Source organism: Balaenoptera borealis (assembly GCF_965194805.1).
Source record: "Balaenoptera borealis genome assembly, chromosome: 14".
Classification (NCBI taxonomy): Eukaryota; Metazoa; Chordata; class Mammalia; order Artiodactyla; family Balaenopteridae; genus Balaenoptera; species Balaenoptera borealis.
The window spans coordinates 55,607,145-55,626,067 of NC_138875.1; positions in this window are offsets into that span (position 1 = coordinate 55,607,145).

An 18,923-nucleotide genomic window follows, 5' to 3' on the forward strand; every position below is an offset into this window, starting at 1 on the left:
GTAGTAATCAAAACAGTATGGTACTTGCATATAAGATAGACACATAGATCAATGAAAAAGAATAGAGAGCCCAGAAATAAACCCACACGTATATGATCAATTAATTTAAAACAAAGAAGACAAGAATAATAAATGTGGGAAGGATAGTCTCTTCAATAAATGGTGTTGAGAAAAACGGATATCCACATGAAAAGAATGAAACTGGGCCAGTATCTTACACCATACACAAAAATCAATGCAAAATGATTAAAGACTTGAATGTAAGACCTAAAATCATAAAACTTCTGGAAGAAAACATAGGGGAAGCTCCCTGACACTGGTCTTGGCAATGATTTTTTTAGATTTGACACCAAAAGAAAAGGCAACAAAAGCAAAAATAAACAAGTGGGACTACAATCTAAAAAGCTTCTATACAACAAAGTAAGCCATCTACAAAATGAAAAAGAAAACTACAGAATGGGAGAAAAATATTTCAATTCATATATATGATAAGGGGTTAATAACAAAAATATATAAAGACCTCATGCAACTCAATAGAAAAATAATAATAATCCAATTTAAAAATGGACAGAGGATCTGAATAGACGTTTTCCAAAGAAGACATACAAATGGACAACGGGTACATGAAAAGATGTTCAACATCATTAAACATCAGGGAAATGCAAATCAAAACCACAATGAGAAATCACATCACAACTATTACAATGGCTATTATCAAAAAGACAAGAAATATGGTGTTGATGAGGATGTGGAGAAAAAGGAACCCTTGTGCGCTGTTGGTGGTAATGTAAATTGGTGCAAACACTGTGGAAAACATTATGAAGTTTCCTCAAAAAATTAAAAATAGAACTATCATATGACCCAGCAATTCCACTTCTGGGTATTTACCTGAGGGAAACAAAATCACTATGTAGAAAAGATATCTGCACCCCCATGTTTATTGCAGCATTGTTTACAATAGCCAAGACATGGAAGCAACCTAAATGTCCATCATTGGAGGAGTAGATAAAGAAAATGTGGGATATATACACAATGGAATATTATTCAGCCATGAGAAAGAAGGAAATCCTGCCATTTGCAATGACACGGATGAACTTTGAGGGCATTATGCTAAGTGAAATAAGCCAGAGAAAGACAAATAATGTATGATGTCACTTATATGTAAAATATTTATTTAAAAAAAGAATGGAACTCACAAACACAGAGAACAGATTGATAGCTGTCAGAGTCTGGGGTTGAGAGTTGGAAAATAGGTTAAGGTGGTCAAAAGCTACAAACTTTCAGTTATAAGATAAATAAGTCCTGGAAATGTAAGGTACAGCATGGTGGCTACAATTAACTGTACTGTATATTTGAAAGCTGCTAAGAGAATAAGTTTTAAAAGCTCTCATCACAAGAAAAACTATAGTAACTATGTGTGGTAAAGGATGCTAACTAAACTTATTGGGGTGATCATTTCACAATATATACATATATTAAATTATTATGTTGTACACTGAAAAAATTACATTTATCAAAGCATCAAAAAATGAAATATTTTTAAAAAATGAAATATTTAGGGATAAATTTAAAAGGCTGAGCTCTGAAAACTATAAAACATTGCTGAGAAAAATCTTAAAAGACCTAAATAAATGGAGAAATGTCCCATATGCATGGATTGAAGACTCGAGTGTTAATATCAAAAGAACAAAAGATATTTATACGCAAAATAAATGAACTCAGACTGTTACCTCATGCTATATCCTTTTCTCACGCACTCCCACACACCATGGACCAAAGTAACTTAAAATAAACCATAGACCTAAATGTAGAACTAAACTATAAAACTACTAGAAGAACACAGTTGAGTTAAGCAAAAATTTCTTAGGTATAACACTAAAAACATGATCTATGAAAGAAAAACTTGAAAACTGAAAAATTGTACCTCATCCAAATTTAAAACTCTCGTTCGTCAAATGACATCATTATGAAAATGAAAACACAATTTACAGACTAGGAGAAAATAACTGCAAATCATATATCAACAGAGTACTTACATCCAGAACATATAGATTTTTTAAAAATCTTACAACTCAATTACAAGAAAATAACCTAATTTCTTTTAACGGGCAAAAGATTTGAATAGACATTCACCAAAGAAGACATATGGATAGCTAATAAACATGAAAAAATGCTCATCATTAGTCACTGCACAGAAAAATGTAAATTAAAATCACAAAGGAAGTACCACTATATACACACTAGAATAGCTATGATCAGAAAAACTGGCAATATCAAGTGTTGGTAATGATGTGGATAAGCTGGAACCCTCATGTATCACTGGTGAGAATGCAAAATGGCACAACCTCTTAAGAAAACAGTTTGGTGATGTCTTCAAGAAGTTTTAAGCATAAGCATGCCAAATAACCCAAAAATTCCACTCCTAGGTATCTACTCAAAAGAAATAAAACCAGTTGTCCCCACAAAAACTTTTACATGAATATTCATAGCATCATTATTCATAATAGCCAAAAAATGGAAACAAACCAAATGTCTATCAACTAGCCCATGGATAAATAAAATGGAATAGTACTCAGCAACAAAAAGTAACAAACTACTGTGTGTGCTGCAATACAGATGAACCTTGAAAATATTATGCTTTTTTGAAAGAAACCAGACCCTAAAAACTACATGTTGTATGATTCTATTTGTAGCATAAATTTAATGGTTTCATTTTTTAAAAAATTAGAGAGACCAAAAGCACATCAGCACTTTTTTGTGGTTAGAGATAGGAGCAGTGATTGATTGCAAATGGGCACAAGGGAACTTTCTGAGAGGATAGTAGTCATCTTAAGACCAGATTTGAATGTGATTTGTACATTTACAATGACTGAATTTTACAGTATAGAAATTATATTTCAATAGGGCTCTTTAAAAAAAATTTTGCCTACTGGAAAAAATCTACTATCAGTAGAATAAAGAAGAAAAACTGTTTCTATGAATGTGTTTAATAGTATCACAAAATAACATTCAATACTCTTTGAAGACCATTATTAACCAGATATATACTTTACTAGTTACTCTAAGTAGTACGTTGGCTATTACATGGTTTTCCTCATTTTTTTCCTTTTGTAAGAACTAAACTAATTAATTGGTATATTCAACCATTAAAATGATATATCATTTTCTCTTACTGAAACAGACTGCCCATTTTTGAAGTTTTTATACACTGAAATGAATTGTAGTAAAAAAAATTGTAGAGTTTAATAGATGATTAAAAACAATTGAAATCGAAGAAACAACTTTGGAAATTATATGTGTAAAGCTGCCTCCATATGACAAATATTTCACCTTTTATTGATGGTAGTCAGAATCAAATTAATTTGACTCAAATATGTCTTTGTATCAGACACAACTCCTGATCCTTCTTCTTGTCAAATGTACAGAAATGCCATTTCCTAGCAACTAGAAAATGGAATTCCCTCACTCTGATTAAATTGCCTAGTATGTGCTAGGCATCCAAGAACTATTTTTATGCTTCAAATTTATTTCTCCCCTAGAATGCAAAGGAGAAATTGCTGCAGCTCAGACAGACGACTGCACAGAGATGTCACTTAAGTAGAAAACGTGGGATGCAGTTTTCCAAGCCTGTTCAAATTCTCTGTCACAGACCTTAGAGCCAGATGAGTACCAACATAAAAATGCATGGGGAAGGAGGAATTCGCTGGGATGTTAGCAATGTGGTTTTTTTAATTCAAGAAAATCCAGATAAGTCAAATATATTCTTATTATGTGTGTTATAAACTAATTTGGGGCTCTATGCATAACATGTTCTGGTAAAGATCTTAGTCACATTTGCAGAACCAAACTAAAATGGAGTCACTTATGTCATGGACAAAATGGAGAGAGTCAGCACAGGTGCATAAGGGAAACTTAACCTAACCTTACAGGAATGTACAGCTCTTCTCAGAAATCAGCAAAGGACACAAGCCAGTTCCCAAATGCCAAGTACATTCATGCCATCTCTGGACTTGCTTGTTCCTCTGACTTTGCTACCTTGATCCAAACAGGGAAGAAGACCACTAGGCAACCAATCAGCTGAAAAAGCCAAATAACTTCCCCATTTACTGCATAAAGACCCCTTAGTCTGTGAGCAGCTCAGAACTCACTGCTCCCGTAGCCTGGAGTTTCCCAGCTTGCAAGTCAAAAGCCTTGCAATATATTCATCTTTTTACTTTGTTTTATTCAATATGTAGAGTTTGGTTTTTGATATTTCACAACCTTGACAGTCTGAGATATCTGTAATCTGTGCTTAGTTCACATTATCACAAAGGGAGTTATTTCATAGAATAGAAAGACAAAAGGGAAAGAGAGGTAGAATTAAAATCTGGCTTTCACTGGCTTCTTTGGATGAAATCATTTATCTCTGACTAGAACCTCAAAATGACTGAGAAAGCGCCTTCATTTCACGGTAGAGAATACCCAACTCCTACAAGATAGCTGACGTAATTCACCTTGTCTTGGGATTTAAAGATAGAAAATGAAAGGTCATAAACAAGTTTCCCTAGTCATCACTATTATATTTCCATTGTCCCCCTAAAATATTTTGGGGAAATGATAATGAAGCTTGGGATTATTTCTTTTATCCTACTAGTGAGTACCAGCAAGAAGCAAAATGTCATCCCAATGACACTAGGAGAAAACTGTACCCACTATCACTTTGCTGCTTTAATTCCTGCAGCCACTGATTTATCCTATTACCCCTCTGTCTGAACTTAACAGGTCATCACTCTCAACCCAAGTAGCAGTGTTAGAGCCATTTTAGGATGCTGTGATTTGGGATTGTTTGCTACCAGAACATGACCTAAACTGATTCGCTCTCTCTGTGAAGAGACTACGTACATATTCTTCTTGTAAGTTAACCTGTTCTGAGGGACTCGCACATAGTACACTGTGAACAGCTGCCAAGTCTGTCACATCTTCCAAATAAACCCTGGTGATCAATGAAGCAGTAAATGTCACAGTTAAATCACCCTCACTCCAACACCCACACTATTATCCCCAACTCAGATTGTAAAAAGTTAGATTACTTTTTAAATATCCCCAGAAGCTCAAGGAAAGATTTAAGATTTGGATACAGCATTCCTAGTTTCTTGAAGAATAGCCTACATCTGCGCTGGCTGCTTTGTATGCCTTTGCATTAATGCACAATTCAGTATGTGATTCACACGTTCTACTTACTATCCTCCTCCTCAGTCCTCAAACTTCTCTTCAATCAGTGAAAGCCCTTTCAGAAAGTATTTATCTTTTTTTTTTTTTCCAATCCTTTTTGAAAGAAAACTCCCAAAGAAGTGGGAGTACATTTTCTAGGTTCTGTGAAGGCAGCTTTGGACATCATATAACAAAATTTATTCATCATTCTTACACACGCGTCCCTCAATTTAGTATAGAATCAATTGTAATTCAAAGTCCTAAATATGGAGTCAGAGCCTGAAAATAAAAGAATACAACAACAAAGAAGTATTTCCTCCTTTGTACTCATACAGACAAATCTGTTCAATATGGAATAGGCATTTCTTCATGGTTTTTGCCATTGTATGATTTAAAGAGCTTTGTGCATTAACAATAAAAAAAAATCCTGCTTTCAATTTACTTCATAATTAAAACTCTCTTTTTACTTTTTTCAAACCTACCTAAACCCAGCAAGTGAAAGACTTTATGCACTGAAGGCAAATGAGACCCATCTCACTGAAGGTCACATTTAGAACTTTGAACCTCCAATTGTTGAATGTTTCTTTCACTCTGAAAATACTGTGATCAAATAGAAGAATCTCAACATTATCATCTGAATGACAATCATTATTCTACTTGGAAAATTACATAAATTTCTGTGGATTGACAGTGAAGGTCAACAGCCTCTTTGCACAGTCCGAGACTAAAAATAAAACCCCAACATTTCAGTATTTTAGAAAATTTAAAAGACTTCCTGTAACATGCTTTTAAGTTTAGAAAACTGTACGTTTATAGACTGTAAAAACTCAATGAATTTGAAATATCCAGTTCTTTCTTAAAAATAATTCATCACATTTCTTTGAGGATTTTATATTATATGAAAGGATTACTTCTTGCTTTTTCATAAAATCCAGGAAAATCTTCCTAATTCCGATTGGAAAGCACTCTTCATTCCACTACCATTCAATTAAAAAGATATAATGACTTACAAAGTTGTGTTTGCTTTTATTTATACAAATTAACAATAAACCCAAGGAAGTTCTCGCTCTTCTAAGGTTTATACTTGATTTCACATATTGTTTTTCTTCTCTGATATTGATATTTATACCGATCTCATTTTCACATTGCATTTTACCCTTTTCCTACAGTTTAGGAATCTATAATTATTATTATTATTAGAAGAAGCTGGGTTTTTTTAAACCACCTCTTTTTATAACCTGCAATCAACACATTCATTTCTCAAGTTCCCTTTTAGCCTTTCTTAACAAAGAAAAATAACAACATTAGAAGTGAAATGATCCTCCTTTATTAATGTCATTTGTGATAATCAGTTAACACTCAATTTGAATTTCACAAATAATTGTATACTCACATATATTGCATTTTTCAGTAAAGATTCAGGGTCAGCATATATTTTCCTCTACTGAAGTAAACTAAAAAGAAATAGCAAATTCACTAGAACCCTGATTATTGGACATTAGTCAGAGTCTCCATATAGTCAGGCCTTCCTTACTCATTCTTTCCATATTTCCACATGCCTGTCTGTTTTTAATCCTACCTCATGATTAATTATAAGAGCCTAATAAAGAAGGAAAATTTGCATTAGGTCATATAGAACCAGAGAGGTCTTAAGAAAACAGTGTGATACAACTCTATAGGGGTTCTCAGATGATATCAAATATTGCCAAATAGTATTACTGTGTTAAAGACACAACAACAAAAATATCATTAAAAACCATTAATATATAGCAGAAATCTAAATCTAAGGTTTACCCATGTGTATGTTGGGAGGGGGAATGTCCGTCTATGTGCATGATGTCTGTGTATGGTATCTGTGTGTGTGTACATGGTGTTTGTGTCCGTGTGTGTGATGTCTACAAGTGTATGTGTGTGTGTGCATCATATTGTGTGTGCAGTGTCTGTGTGTGTGTGAATGTGTGTATGTCTGTGTGCATGTGTGATGTCTGTGTGTCTGTATGTGTGTGTGTATCTGTGTAGAGGAGAGACATGCAGGAGGACAAAGAAAGAGAAATGAGAGAAAAAAGAAAAGAAGATGAATGGTAGAAAGCCAAAACCATTTTCCTTCTTTCAGAGCTGATGTCTCCCATGGGATCAGGGAGGTTTTGAGGCTGGAAGGTGTGAAAAATAAACATTTCACAACCAGCCATGTCAGCCTAAGGAACGTTCTGACAATGAAGAAAGCTCAGGAACCCCAATCAGGCAGCTTTCATATCCCCGTTAAGGCTGGATGGTCACAGGTTATTTTTAATGGTTTGATTTTTTTAATTTAATTTTGTGGTGATGTGTATATGAGAAGGTATAGGTGACAGAATTTCCAGGTTTTTTAAAGCTTGAACCCCTGCTGAATAGAAACAAAAAGAATTCTGCAGTCCCATTGTAGTTCTCTGTGACTGAAAGGAATCAGCAGCAGAGGCATACTTTCCAGGAGACAAAAAGCAGGTTTGCTGCTGAACTGCCTTGATCCACTTTTAAATTAATATTTTATGTGGCAGGAAAGTGTCCTCTCCTCCCCAGCCCATATGAGGATTTATTAACAGCTCTCCCTCAAGAGACCAGCTGGAAGCAGGACCCAAAGATACAGGAAATTTCCCTGGCTATTATCTATCAAAGCTTTCTTTTACAACAGTAGCTATAAACTGGCAGAAGTGAAGCAAAATAAATTCAATTCAGATTATTTTTTCCCTAACCTATATATATATCCTTCTAAGAAAATAGCCTATGTTTCAGTAAATTCCAAGCTAGAAAATGTCCTATTGTTTCATCAGCCTCCAATTAACAAATCCAAACAGAGAAGGAAAAAAAACTAATTTCACCAGTGCTTAGCCCTGCACTGTCCCAGGGACCTGCCCTGAAGGACCCCCAGGGGGACCATGAGGGTGAGTTTCTATCTTTGAGCTGAAGTGTACGCATGTGGGTCAAGTGTCAGGAAATTTCCACTCCAAGTAGCACATGTCCACACTCCCGTCACCAGCCAGGCTGCAGGGTGGCCTTTGCCACTCTTCTCAAACCCTCAGGCCTGAATCTCCTTTTTCAAAAGCCCTGACTGCCTGATCAATGATTACTTAGGTCCACTTGTTATTTCCTTATGGAGACAAAATACAAAAGGGGGAAAATACAAAGGGGGAAACTTGCAGAATTCGAAAACTCATTTTGTTTCCTCAGCCTTCAAAGTATGACCACCAAGAATGAGGTAGAGTTGAGGAAGCAATAACAAAGAAGATTTTACTGGAAATGAGAGTGAGCAGGGGAAGAGAGAAGAAGGTTATGTCTAAAAGAAAATATATTGGTAATCATCTTTTCAAATACATCTATAAAAGATTACTAAACCCAGAAAAAAGTGAATACCAAGACCTCTTACAGTTTAATATTTAATGTTTGTTTAGCACCCTCCGTAAGCTCAATGCTGTCATGCAACATTTGAGGAAGGATTTATATTTCACAATTCTCATACTATATGGATTAATTACATTCATACCCTATTATAACTGAAAATAGAAAACATAACTGTGAATTTTTTAAAGCTGTTAGAAAATTGATTACACAGAGGCATGTGTCACTGCCTTTGACTTTTTTTTACTGTTAATATAATGTGGAGCCTTTAACAGATATGAACTAGAGAAAAGGACTTCTAATGTGACAAAGTCAGTTTTGAGGCAATAAAATTGGAATCTTCCAGAAGAGACTTTACTGAGATAAGAAAGGGAATAAAGGACCAGCTGGAACATAACAAAGATGATAGAAAGATGCAGAATTACAAAAAAGAACAAAAAAGTAGGTAGATGATGAAGAAGAAAAGGGGAAAGAAAACTGAAGTTGATGAAGAAATGAAAAAATAAAAATATTTGAAAAATAATTTTTATTCAAAAGGAGAAAAAGAAAGGTAGGATGTTACAGAAAAAGTCAAAGAGAAACTAAAAATGTAAGCAAGTCAAATTTTATGTGGAAAAAGGGTTGTGATTGTTTTTATGGTTTATTTTTCCTAATTACAATGTAAGATGCCTCTCGAAAAAATTTAGAAAATGCATCAAAGTTAATAGAAGAAAAAATAATATTCATTATCCCACAATCCAAAACCAAATGTTTCAAATATTCTAGTGCATTTCCTTCTATTTCTTAAATGCATTTTCTATAGCTGTGAAACTACTACATTTAAATTTGGATTCTACTTTTATCCCTTAACATGTTATTAGAAATGCTATGCAAATGTTTTTAATTGTAATATAATATTTATTGTATAGATATACCACAGTTTTATTACCTTTTTTTTATTTTGGGGTATTTAGTTTCCAGTTTTTCAGCACTATAAACTGTACTTCAGAAGGCATTTACACATCAGTTTTTTAATCTTTATTTAGATTTCTTCTTTTTTATTGTAGTAAGAACATTCAATGTGAGTACAGTAAGTCCCCTACATATGATCCTTCAAGTTGAAAGCTTTCAAAGATACGAACGTGCATTCACACGTCTAATCACATAAGTTAGTTCACATGTCTGGCGCACACTGCCACGTGCATGCATCCTCTACAAGTGGTTGTGCTTTTGTGTACTTTACTGTACTGTATAGAGTACAGTAGTACAGTGTCTTTATTTCAAGCCCAGGATGTCCAGAAGCAAGAGGGTAGATAGAATTGAATGCAGCAAGGAACTAGAACCTGTGCCCATCAACGTCAGGCATGAGTGAAATTGCAGCTTGCCCTCCATCCCTATTGCTGACGATCCTTCAGCTCTACCATCTCCCACCTCCTCTCCCTCCTCCAGTCAGTAACTCTTCTTATCTGTTCACTCGATGCCAGCCCCTGTATCACAGCTGTTGTACTGTACTTCTGTACTTTTCAAGGTACTGTACTATAAGATTAAAAATATTTTATTTTTTGTGTTTGTTATGTATATTTGTGTGAAAAGTATTATAAACCTATTACAGTACAGTACTGTATAGCCGACTGTGTTAATTGGGTACCTAGGCTAACTTTGTTGGACTTATGAATAATTTGGACTTAACGAACGCGCTCTCGGAACAGAACTCGTTCGTGTGTAGGTGACTTACTGTTCTGCTCTCTTAACAAATCTTTAAATGCACACTATAGTATTGTTAACTATAGGTGCGATGTTGTACAGCAGATGTCTAGAACTTATTCATGTTACATGACTGAAACTTGATACCTGTTGATCAGCAACTCCTCATTTCCTCCTCCCCTCAGTCCCTGGCAACCACCATTCCACTATGGGTTTCTATGGGCTTGACTCTTTCAGGTACCTCATATAAGTGGTATCAGGCAGTATATGTCCTTCTGTGACGGGCTTATTCCACTTAGCAAAATGTCCCCAGGTTCATCCATGTTGTTGCATATGGCAGGATTTCCTTATTTTTAAGGCTGAATAATACTCCATCGTACGTATATACCACATTTTCTTTATTCATCTGTCGATGGACATTTAAGTGTTTTCTATATCTTGGCTACTGTGAATAATTCTGCAGTGAACATGAGACTGCATATATCTCTTCAAGATACTGGTTTCAATTCTTTGGGATAAATACCCAGAAATGAGATTGATGGATCATATGGAGTTCTATTTTTAATTTTCAGAGAAACCTCCATCCTGTTTTCCATAGTGACTGCACCAATTTACATTCCCACCAACATTGTACAAGGATTCCAATTTCTTCACATCCTTGCCAACATGTACTGTCTTTTGCTTTTTTGCTACTATATACATCCTAACAGGCATGACGTGATATTTCATTGGGGTTTTGATTTGTATTTCCCTGATGATTAATGACGTTGAGCATCTTTTCATATACCTGTTGGCCATTTGTATGTTGTCTTTAAAGAAATGTCTATTCAAGTCCTTTGACCTTTATTTAATCTGGTTATTTGTTGGGGTTTTTTTGATTGAGTTGTAAGAGTTCCTTATGTTTTTTGGATATATTAACCCCTTATCATATATAGGGCTTGTAAATATTTTCTCCCATTCTGTAGGTTCCTTTTCATTGTGTTGACTGTTTCCTTTGCTGTGCAGAAGCTTTTTAGTTTGATGTAATCCTACTTGTCTACATTTGCTTTTGTTCCTTGTATTTTTGGTGTCAGGGTTATTTCTTTAGGCTGGATTTCCTTAAGCCATATTACTGCTTCTAAGGCTTTCTTTGTTAAAGCTCTTGTTGCATATTGCTAAACTGCATAAGTTTCTAGTTTATACTATCAGAGGCAATAACAAGTCCTCATTCTAGCACCAATTACCAATTTTTTGAAAACATAATAAAAATACAACTTTTCTTTCTTATTTCACTTTACATTTCTCTACCAGAGAGAATAAACATTTTCTCTACAGTAGTATTTTCTCACCCAGTCTCTTCCAGTACTTTGTAAATGGTCTTTTTCTTTGCCAATATATTTTAACAGATTTGTTGTTTTTTATTGATATCTATTGTTTTTTTATATATATAGTGAAGATATTCATTCTTTGTCATATATACATATATATAAAAAGCCCATTGTTTTATATAGTTTTTATTTGCCTTTTAAATATTTTAGGGTTTTAATTTTTCCTACATAAAAGGTTTTCTTTTTTAAATAAAACCTATTTAATTTTCTGTGTAATTTCTTCTATCAACTTAAGTCTAGAGAATTCTTATACATAGAGATATCAGCTATTTCTGTACATATTCATTTAACATTTTATAGTCTGATAGTTTTAATTTAACTCATCAGGACACCTAAATTTCTTTTTAAAATTATAAGAATCTGAAATAGATTTTAAAACTTTTCTAGCCAATTTTCCTTAATTGGTTATTCAAAACTTATAAATTTGATATTTATCATGATGCCTACTTAATCATCTATTAAGTTTATATATTAGAGTCTGTTTCTGGCCTAACCTTTTCCATTACTTTTTGTCTATTTTTGTATCAGAAACACATTTTAAGTACTATTATTTAATAATATATCCTATTATATGGCAATTATGGTAAATATAGATAATTCTTCTTTTTAAAAGTCTTTGCATATCTTGCCCGCTTATTCTTCCACACAAATTTCAGAAAAATAGTGTCCTACTTAAAAAACAAATCTTAATGTATTTAATTAGAACTGTATTCATCTAAATACTAAATTGGGAAAAAATTAATACCTCTATAATGTCAATCTTTCTATAGATATCAATTCTTCCCAAATTTATGTATAGATAGATTTAATTCTGTTTCAATCAAATACAACTAAGGTTACATATACTTTGTTGATATACTTCTCACACGTTTTTTTCTAAGTTTATTCATGGTTTTTATTATGAAGGAAATCATTTTATTAACATATTTTTATAATTAATTATCATTAGCATAAAGGAAAAGTCTTTTGGATTTGATAATATCTAGTCTTCTAAACTTTAATTAATTATAATCATTGTTTAATTTGTACTCTTAAGCTTTCTAACTATACAAGCAGTTTGTACATTAAAAAATTGATAATAGTTAAATCATTTCCAGTAGCATTATTTCTGATTCTTTTTTTATCCTGGTTTTTACCATTGCAATGAGAAGGAAAATGAGATTACATCAATTATATAAAGGATTTGCAAATATTGCTAGCTAAATAATACAGAATTTGATGAAAAACCCAACAGTTATCACAGATAGAATGAGGTTCAAACTAGAGCTAAATACTTCATCAGAAGAAAGATTTCCAGAAATGTCCCCTTTGGGAGAAGTGAGGAAGGATGTCCAGGGTGGTCTCACAAAGTAGCCAAAAATAGAAGATTAACTGAGGTGCCTCTGCAAAGAACTATTGTTGCAAAATAATCAGCCTACATAAAGTAATCAAGACATCTAAAATTTCATCATTAGAGTAACCTAAGAATGCCTCTTCTCATACCCTCTTTGAAAATGTAAATATTCCTGGAGAAGTAACATATATAAATTTTTTTACTGAAATATAGTTGATGTTCAACGTTATCTTAGTTTCAGGTATACTACATAGTGATTTGACATTTGTACACATTATGAAATTGATCACCATGATAAGCCTAGTAACCATCTGTCCCCGTACAAAGTTATTACAATATTATTGACCGTATTCCTTATGTTGTAGTATATTACATCCCTGTGGGTTATTTATTTTATAACTGGAGGCTTGTTTGCCTCTTAATCCCCTTCACCTATTTCACCCACTGTCCCACTCCCATCCAGGGAACACATATAATTAAAGTCAGTGTATGATTTATAAGAGCTGCCTTCCTTCTCATGAGAAAACTTGAACATGTTGGAAGCATTAGCTCTCTAATGAAGAGGGAGTTTAAAGAAGCATAAATGACACCAAAACCAGTCATACTTCAGTTAAGAGACAATTCTTCCTCAGGCTGGTATTTTACTGATTTTTTTTTTCCTAACCCATAACCTCCCTCTCCTCGCCTTTTCCATCATCATCACTCTTCCCTCAAAACATCTGGGCTGTAGTTTCATTTCTTCCAGAAACAGAAGGTACAGCTTCAAGATGCCACCTAATTCCCAGGCCTCAATTACTTAGAAATTAAATATTGAGCAAAATGATCATTTTGAAGTTGTATAAGTGTTGAGGTTTTAATAGTGTTTTTGAGGGGAAAGGGTGAAACGTTCTACCAACTATATTTATTTTACTGAAAGGCATAATGTCCACATTTTAAGACATTTTCTTTAGGACAAAAATAAACTACTTAAGTGTTTCACCGTCTAATCCAAAGCAAAAATGAAATGTCCTGAAACCTGACGTTTAGCTATGATATATTGATTTGTTATTTTTTGACCATCAAATTTGAGAAAATAAATAAAATGTACATCACTCTGGGTTTTTTTTGTTTGTTTTGAGGGGTTTTTTTGGGTTTTTTTCTCCTGCAAAGATGGGTTTATTTAGGATCAGCAGAGAATTGCAATTCCAGGTCTGCAACCATGGTGAGCCATGTGTAAGTCCTTGCCCAGCCACGGGGGAACTCTTTTATAGAGGGGAAAAGGAAGTTGGGAGGGCTATAGTAAACAAAGAGTCTATGGCTTTTCATTGGTTGAGTCCTTGCCAGGAAAGAAGAGGCGACTTCCTTCTTCTGTTGGGCTCTGCTATCATAGCAGAGAATGAGAGCTTCCCCTGATCATCTCCCAACTCTATTTAATGAGGTTTCTGTTTCTTAATTTTTTGTATTGTTTCCATTTCCAATTATTTCCTTAGAGTGAATTTCTGGAAATGAAATTATTGTACACCGCCCTGTTTTTAAAAATATTTTTTCAGGCTGGTTACCATGTGGCAGATTAAACACACACATTTGCCTCTTCTATATTGTAAATCCCCACTAACAAAACTGTAAAGGAGAACATTTGCCTTAAACTTACGAGATATTTTTAAAAGAAAGTACAAACATAAGCACAAGGAGACTTTGAAAAAACAATGGCAGGGATTGGGGGAGTGAAGAATGAATAAGCAGAACACAGAGGATTTTTAGGGCAGTGAAACTATCCTGTATGATACTATAATGGTGCATACATGTCATTACACATTTGTTCAAACCATATAATGTACAATACCAAGAGTAACCCTAATGTAAATTATGGACTTTGGGTGATAATGATGTGTCAGTGTAGGTTCATAACCTGTAACAAATGTACCACTCCAGTGAGGGAACATCAGTAATGGGGAAGGCTGTACATATGTGGGGCATGGGGTATATGGGAACTCTCTGTACTTTCCACTCAGTGTTGCTGTGAACCTAAAACTGCTCTAAAAATTAAAGTCTATTTTTTTAAATGGCAGGAATGTGTGGGGAGATACAAAGCAGAAGGATGAATGGATATTTACTTTGCAGAATAGAAAAGACTGAATCTTAAGTTGTCAATGGGAACAACTAAGCAGAAATCTAAATTACAAACCAGTATCTTCGAAGACCTCAGAAATCAGCATCTCTAGGAAATTCTGGTATTGGAAGTGAAGTTGCAGTTAAAACTATGAAGAAAGTTCAAAGTTTGATTAAGAAGACCCAAATGAACTTCCCTAATTTATTCAGCTGAGGGACTGCCACTTGTTCACCCCAAGGAGTGGGAAAATAGAGGTCCTCTGGACTGGGACACCCCACACAGTTGAAGCCAGGGGTACTATACTGAAGGAGGATTAAAGGGCTACAATACTGAAGGAGATTGGATGTTGAAACCCAGCCCCTTCCCTGACTTGGCTCACAGAACACTTGCAGGAGACTAGAAGATCCTTATCTGCAGAATCTGACCAACTTACAAAAAGAAACTAAAAATATTGATATTTGAGTGTGTCCTCAATGAAACAACTAAATCAGCTCAGCCTATTGTGAAGACCATGGTCAGCATGCCCTACACACACAATCAATCAGCCTCTTAGCAGACCACATTCAAATATTAATTCACAGACTAAGGCTAATAGACACTGGAAGAAAGACTTAGTTTTAGGAGCGAGACAAACCAAAGACAGATAAAGAAACTTGAAGGAAATAGAGACCATTCAATAAAAAAAATAGTTTTAATTGTATCATCAGTATTCTCAGAGAGAAATAAGATTTTGCATCAATGAAGCATGAATATAATACTGCAGAAAAGAAAATTTCAAAAAAGAGCTTTGAGAATTTTTTTAAATGGTAGTAGAAATGAAAATCTCAATAGAATGACTGAAGGATAAAGATGAGGATATCTCTCACAAAGTAGAACAAAAAAGACAAAGGTATGAAAAGATAGAAAATTAGAGGCTAAGTTCAAGAGGTCCAAGATCATAATGAAAGAGTTTCAGGAAAAAAAGAACGCAGAAAATAGAAAATTTTCCAAAACTGAAGAAAATATTCTCACATTGAAAGAATCCATGAGAACCCAGAACAGTGGATAAAAATGACCTAATCTAAGGCACTTCACCAAGAAATATCAGAATTCTGAGACAGAGAGATTGCTCTTAAAACTTTCAGAGAGTAAAAGAAAAATCAGTTTACACACAAAGGATCAACAACCAAATTGAATCACACTTCTCAATAGAAATACTGGAATCTGGAAGACAATGTCTTCAAAATTATGAAATAAAATTATTTGCAATCTAGACTTCTACATTTAACCAAAATATCAATTTTGGGTGAATTGAGAATAAAGGCATTTTCAAACATATCTCAAAAAATTGTCTCCCAGTTACCTCTACTCAAGAAGCCACTGGATAAGTAAACTAAGAAAGATGAAGACATGAGACCCTGGGAAAAGTGATCCAATCAACAGACTTGGAAAGAATTCCCATAATGAAGGAGAGTGCTACCGAGTCCAAACCATTCTGCTCACCACACAACAGGCCAATAAATCTGGAGACGAGTTGTTGGGGCAAGGAACAGTGACTTTATTCAGAAAGCCAGCAGACAGAGAAGATGGCAGACTAGTGTCTCTTACCCGTGTTAGAATCAGGCTTCTTTTTTACTAAAAGGGGAGGGGGTGTGGTTGGTTGTTGCAAACTTCTTGGTGTCAGAATCCTTTGTTCCTGCAGCTGTCCACATAGTTCAGTTCATGATGTTCCTGTAAACCTCTAACAAGACAAATGTTATTCTCTGTTCTGCAACTTTTTATTTCTATATGAACAGAAGAGTGTTATACCTTTAAAGGTCAGAGCCTTGAGAATGGGTTATCCTGTTTATTTCAGGCTATAAACAACACTCCTTTACAAAAGGTGCAGAGCCAGCATGACTAAGCATAGGCAAGAGAGAACAAAGGATAAAGTAAAAGAAACAGATCCAACATGGAGTCATATTTGTTCTTCCCTATTGTAAGAGGAGAGAGCTAAGATATCAGCTTTTCAGAAATCCTACCAAGCAACCAGTCTAGATAAGAGCAAGTCAAAAGCTCTAGCTGGGGAGGATCTGGGGAAGATGGTGGAGTAGAAAGCACCAGGAATCCCCCTCTCCACCCATATAAAAATTGCACTGGCAGAATCTGTATGATGTGACTATTTTGGACCTCTGGAGTTTATTGAAGGCTTACCACTTCAGGGAAAGACTTGGACAGTAAATTGCAGTTAATTTCAGTCAATTTCAGCTCTTAGCTCTGCAGCAGCTACTCAGCACCCATCCACCAGTCTCATGGCAGGCAGCTGTGCATGTGCTACTGGAACAGCTTGCACACAGCTTATGGGAGACAAGGTGAGCAATAAGGATGCTGTCCTCCAAATATCAAGAATCTGTGTTCAATACTATTGATGCTACAAAAATGAAAAGAATTATGAGTACTATGAAAAATTGTATGTCAACAAATTGGATACCAAGATTAAATGAACAATTTCCTAGAAACACAAAATCTACCAAGACTAACTCACAAAAAAATAGAAAAACCAAATAGACCTGTAAGTAGTAGGAAATTGAATCAGTAATCAAAAATTTCCTGACCAAAAAAACACCTGGACCTAATGGAGTCAGTGGTGAATTCTACCAAACTTTAAAAGAAGAACTAACACCAATCCTTCTTGAACTGCCAGAAAAAAAGTGAAGGGGGCGGGGGAACACTTCCTAACTCATTTTATGAGGCCAGCATTACTCTGATACCAAAGTCAGACAAATACACTATAAGAAAAGAAAACTACAGACCAATATCCCTTATAAATGTTGATTCAAAACTCGTCAACAAAATACTAGCAAACTGAGTTCAGTGGCATATTAGAAGGATTATATACCATGGCCAAATGGAGTTTATTCCTGGAATGCAAGGAGAGTTCAACATATGAAATGAAGGAAAAAACACATGATCACCTCAACTGATGAAGAAAAAGCATTTGACAAAATTCAACATGCTTTCATGATAAAAACACTCAACAAACTAGGAAAAGAAGTAAACTACCTCAACATAATAAAAGCCATATATGAGAAACCCTCAGAAAACATCATACTCAATGCTAAAAGACTGAAAGCTTTTCCTCTAAGATTAAGAATAAGGCGAGGATGCCTGCTTTCACCACTTCTATTCAACACAGTATAAGTAATTCTAGTGACAGCAGTTAGGCAAGAAAATTAAAGGCATCCAAATTGGAAAGGAAGAAGTTAACATATCTCTGTTTACAGATGATATGACCTTACGTGTAGAAAACCCTAAAGATTCCACACAAGAAAACTGTTAGAACTAATAAATAAATTGAGCAAAGCATCAGGATACAAAGTCAACACACAAAATTAGTTGCATTCCTATACAATGAAAAATGAACAGCAAGGAAAAAAATTAAGAATACAATCTATTTACAATAGAATATCTTATTCAAAAAGAATAAGAATATATATCTTATTCAATAAGAATAAGATACTTAGAAATTAAGCAAGCAGCTAAAAGACTTTTACTATAAAAACTACAAAACACTGCAGAAAGATATTAAAGACATAAGTAAATAGAAATACATCCTATGTTCATGGATTGGAAGATTTAATATTGTTAAGATGTCAATAGTACTCAAAGCAAACTACAGATTTAATGCAATCCCTATCAAAATCCCAATGATGTTTTTTGGCAAAAATAGAAAAATCTGACATAAAATTCATATCAAACCTCGGGGGACCCAAATAGCCAAAATAATCTTGAAAAAGAACAAAACTGGAGGACTCACACTTCCTGATTCAAAACTGAACACAAAGTTACAGTAATTGATGCAGTGTGCTCCTGGCATAAAAACAGACATATAGCCAATGGAATAGAATAGACACCCTGGAAATAAATCCCA